The sequence below is a fragment of the Spinacia oleracea genome, chromosome 4, assembly GCF_020520425.1.
Source record: "Spinacia oleracea cultivar Varoflay chromosome 4, BTI_SOV_V1, whole genome shotgun sequence".
NCBI classification, from domain to species: domain Eukaryota; kingdom Viridiplantae; phylum Streptophyta; class Magnoliopsida; order Caryophyllales; family Amaranthaceae; genus Spinacia; species Spinacia oleracea.
Genome location: NC_079490.1, coordinates 45,660,512 through 45,665,895, shown reverse-complemented (window position 1 = coordinate 45,665,895; position 5,384 = coordinate 45,660,512).

The window sequence follows — 5,384 nt, the reverse complement described above, 5'->3', positions numbered from 1 at the left end:
AACATTTGAAGCAATTAATCAAGGGCACCAATAATCTACCAATTATCCAGTCCTTATTAATTCTAATCAAGTTCTTTTAACCTTAAAGGATTGTAGACCTAATCAAGAGTTTATGACTAAAAATGCTCCCACTCAAACCAATAACTTTATATGCTTTACTAATTTTAAACATAAAAATGTATTTCAAGTCTAACCGGAAACATACAAGTTTAATTAAAATTTAAAGCTCATATAAAATTATAATTGAATCCATTAATTTAATTTATTTTTCAGTTGAATTAAATGAATTTAAATTAATTCAAGGTTTAATTTTAGTAAAATAATTAGTATAAATTAAAATTTATAATAATTATAATATTCAAAATTAAAATCCGAGAAAACAATTTAAAATATTAATTTTAAAATTAATTAAAATTATTTCCGAACTGAAAATTTATAATTAAAACGTAACGTATCAATTGTTTGCAAGACGAGGCACTTGGGCTTGCGCCCAAGCCCCATCGAGCTACGAGGCCCCATTCCCCGTGCCATTGATCGTTGCACACGGCTTGCACAACCACACCGCACACAGGCCCCTCTACCACGCACACACGCAGCCTTGTGGGCTACGCTGCGCGCAGCTTCGTGCTGTGTCGTGGCTGCCTGCCCCTTGGCGAGCCTGGTGCGTTGTGGCGCAGCACATCGCTGCCCACACGCATCTTGCTCGTCGCATGTGTTACCCATTGCCCTCGCCCATCGCCCAGCATGCACGCCTAGGCTTCGAGCCTTGCGTGTCGCCTACCTTGTTGCTCGCTGCATTCGTACCGCACGGGCGACGAGCTCCCTTGCTCGTCGTCGCGTGCCCGCACTATACAACACCCCTTAAGGGTAACACGTAGCTTCCTTTGCTTTGTGCGTGCAACATTTATGAGCGTTTTTCATAAAAATTTAAAATTTTTAATTCAAAATTAATGACAAATTAATAAATCATATTAATTTCATAATTTTAGGGCTAAAATAGAAAATTTATTAATCAATTAATTTCCTATTATCATGGATTCAAATCTAGGTCATAAAAATTTAAAATTTATCACAAATTAACAATTTTTATGGTGGTATTTAATCATGGATACCTAATGAAATTGTCAATTAATTATGAAAATCAAATCAAATTCTAAATTATTCGAATTTCAACAAATTAATCACAAATACAAATTAGGTTGTATAATTAACATGCTTAGGCATTCAAAATTGTTAAACATATACAGTAGGTCAATAAAAAATTCAAGATTTATCAACAAGAATCGCAAATATTCAATTTAACATCTTAAATTTACAAACTTTTGCGTTCGAAAAACTAAAACCTCCGAAAAGTCATAGTTACGCTTCGAATTTGGGAATTTTGGGTTCGGCCGAAAAACAATATTTTTGTCAAAATTTTAGAATGTCTTTTACATGCGGAATTGACACAAAAATCACTCGATTTGGATTAGTAACGAAGAAATTGCCGAAAAACCGCATACATATAATTAAATAAACGCAATTTGCAATTAATTAACAATTACGAAAATTAATCACCCCTTTTAATTCTTTGCAAATTTGTAAAATTTAACCATGTTATGCAATTTAGATTATGTAAATAATAAGAGGCTCGTGATACCACTGTTAGGTTATGATACATATGACAAAACATAAATCATGCAGAAAACCTTAATGCCAGGAAACATATTATTTACACATAATCATTTAGCATACTTCAGATGCATACACATTGTAGCGTGCCCTCCCTAGCTGCGCCCGAACCGAACAAGAACAAGTCTTTAGGACTTCAATTGTCGTCCCTCTGTAGGTAGTCCACAGCACGTCCGGATCCGCCTTAAGATTGACCAACTAGAATCGCCCTTAACGTACTATAAATTTCGGCTATTATGGGGCAAGAAAGTGACTGATTTTTCTGCTCAAAAATCACTGTTTTATTGTATGAATACTTATTAAAAAAACTCGTGTATAAATTTATGACCCTAGGCATATATTTATAGAATCATGGAAAAGGATTTCGAATCCTGTTAGAATACTAATTAATTAATTAAAATCCTTTTAGAACTCTAAATAATTAATTTTATCTTTTAGGATTAGGATTTAATCATAGCACGAATTCCGATAGCTTTAAGATTCGTATAGCACGCACACGAGCACGAGCACGAGCACCGCACAGCCCGCGCGCATGCCTGGCGGTCCATGCGAGCTGTACGACGCCTTGGCCCAATGCTCGCAGCCCATTCGCTGAGCGCGCGCGCCATGCCTTGTTGGGCCTGGCCTTGCGCTGGGCCTGGCGAGGCTTTGGCGTGTGGCTTGCTGGGCGACGGCATATGGTAAAGGGGTGGATTTGTCCCTCCTTGTCACCTATTTTGTTGGGCTTGATGTCCCCAAGGCTTTCCGCTTGAGGGCCTTGAGTTTTGGTATCTTTCATCGCTTCCTCTTTTCGAAACAGGGGTTTGGCAATGATGATGCCTCCCAAATAGAGATTGTAGAGCAGTATGCTAGTGGTCGGGACCCAATGCCGCTCGTGATTGGCGAAACATTGTTGGGCTTTGATATGTTGAAGTCGGACCCCTCTTCTTTGCCAACGGGAAGTCCGGTACTACTCCAAGTAAGTATCTGGAGATTTCTTGCATAATGAATTTGTACTTGTATTTTGAATGTTGAATTTTGAATTGCTTTTTTGTATACTCCCCAAGGTCTGGCTTATGGAGAGGCTCATGTTGGTGGCACCACCGGAGAACATGGAAAGCTATAATAGAAAGGGGTTCACTGTGCGGCGCATGGTGTATGGCCGACCTTCATTGGATGAGTGGCGCTGCATGCGTACTCTCTGGTGTTGAATCTTGTATAAGGTGGGTAGTTCCTTGGTGAGGAATTGCTGCTATGAGACATGCCCCAGGTTCTACTGCTTTGAGGGTGCCAAGCCTCACAATGCTGGTCTTCTACTCGCCTGCTAGAGTGATGAGACAGTATGGCTTGAAACAGGAAATCCCGGACTGTGTTGAAGAGAATTCGAAACCTGTTGCGCTGAATGCAAATCGACTTGAAGTTTGGAGGCGGTACTGGGTTGCCAAACCATTCTTGAGTGTTCAATACCCACCTGAGCCAGTTACTCTGCCTGCGGGTTATGTTGTATGGATGAATGGCCCAAGCCAGAGGGACATTTCTTTCTCCGGACCAGCTAGAGTCCGAGGTTCTAGAGCTAGACGCCCTGCATCAACTGACTATGAGGAAGGTGACGGGAGTGTGGCCCATCCGGTGCTTGACCGATCTGAGTCCAAAGGAGGTTCGTCGTCCTCCCGTCTTGGAAGACTAGCAAGTTCCTTCTCTCGCCGCTTGGGCAAAGGGAAGATTGATGATTGATTGCGGGAAGAGCCAGGGGATAGTACTCAAGGTGCCAAGACTCAAGAGCATAGTCGCCCGACCCTAGATCTTTGTAGGCTAATGTGTTTGAAGTTGTATTGGGAGGAATTGTGTTTAAGAATGTGTTTAGAAAATGTGTTTAGGAAGTGTGTTTAGTGGAAGTGAAAAGGCTTTGAATTTTGCTTCACTTGATTCCAACCTTGTTTTTTAATTAGCTTTGAAGGCCTTAAAGCCAAATAAATAGTTATTGTGTTGAATTCCGCTTGAACATGCTTTGCTTTGAATTGGCACATTTGGAATAAAGACAACAACCATTGAGTTTTGAATTTTATTTTTAGAATGCCCTTAATTGAGGAAATTTTGAATTTTTTTGGTATTGAAGTGGCGGGGCCTCGGAATGAGTTTGCCTACATGTCCCGTTAAGGAATCAGGCCGGATGTAGTTCTAACCCTTACAGAACTTTTGAATTGGATTTTGAATTTGAACATTGAACTTAGACATAGAACTTCTTGAGTTGATCGAGGTTTGTCAGAGATCGGAATTCTGTTCCGTCGACATCTGTTAATTCGACTGCTCCCCCGGATAGGATTTTCTTGACAAAGTATGGTCCTGCCCAGTTGGGTTTGAATTTTCCCCTTGGGTCCATGACGCTTTTGCGAAGGGCTTTCAGGACAAGCCCGCCTTCCTTGATGTTTCGGGTTCTGACCCTCTTATTGAAATGTCTGGCCACTCGGCGCTGATAAACTTGTACGTGGTGAGCTGCCTGAAGCCGATGCATGTTCATCAAGCATGAGTAGCTAATCATACCTTGCTTGTACCCATGCAGCTTCTGGGATTTAGCTTTCAAGGACTATTCTCAGAGAAGGTATCTCCAGCTCGATAGGTTGTACTTCCTCCATTCCATAGACTGATGAGAATGGGGTTGCACCAATTGAAGTGCGAATTGAAGTTCGATACCTCCACGATGCGAAGTGCAGCTTCTAGGACCAGTATTTGTAATTGGTTGTCATTTTCATGATGATGGTTTTGACATTCTTGTTGGCTGCTTCGACTGCCCCATTAGTTTGGGGGTGATAAGGCGAAGAATGATGATGTTGGATTTTGTACTCGGTGAATAGGTCTTCACACTCACCTTGAAAATGGGTTCCCTTGTCGTTAATGAACTCGTGAGGAACTCCGTATCTGCATATGATGTTTTCTTGTATGAATTGGGCCACTTGCTTGGAACCCAACACTTTGAATGATCTGGATTCGACCCATTTGGTGAAATAGTCGATGGCAACCAGTATGAACTCATGACCCCCGGTGCCTGTTGGAGTGACTTTGCCGATGACGTCGATACCCCAAGCTGAGAATGGCCATGGTGATGACTGAGAATATAGCAATGATGGGGGAATGTGCTTTAGATTCGCACACTTTTGGCAGGTAGGACATTTCTTGACAAAGAAGTAGCAATCTCGTTCTAGGGTAGTCCAGTAATTTTGAGCCCTGATGATCTTGAGGGCCAACATCTTCCCATTCATGTGGGTGCCACAGACTCCGGCATGTACGGTGTCCATGACTCTTTGAGCTTCGTGCCTGTCAACACATCAAAGATTGAGGCCGTTAGGGGTCCTCTTGTATAGAACGCATCCTTCTATGACGAAATTGGCTGATTGTAGTCGTAAAGCCCTCTGGTTCTTGCTTGAAAAGTGTAGAGGATATTCAGAATGTTGTAGATACCTTTGAATGTCTGTGAACCAGGGCTCGTCTCTGTCTGGCTCGATGTCGTCAATAGCATGGACATATGCTGCTTCTTGACGTGTTTCAATTGTAAGTGGCATTTCAGCCTTGCCATTTGGAATGTTGATCATTGAGGCCAGCTTTGCCAGTGCATCGGCAAATTGATTCTCCTCTCTCGGGAGGTATGTATAGCGAAGCTCTTCTACCTGCTCAGACAGCTTCTCGAGATAGGACTGGTATGGGGCCAAGCTCTCGCTTCTTACTTTCCATTTGCCGGA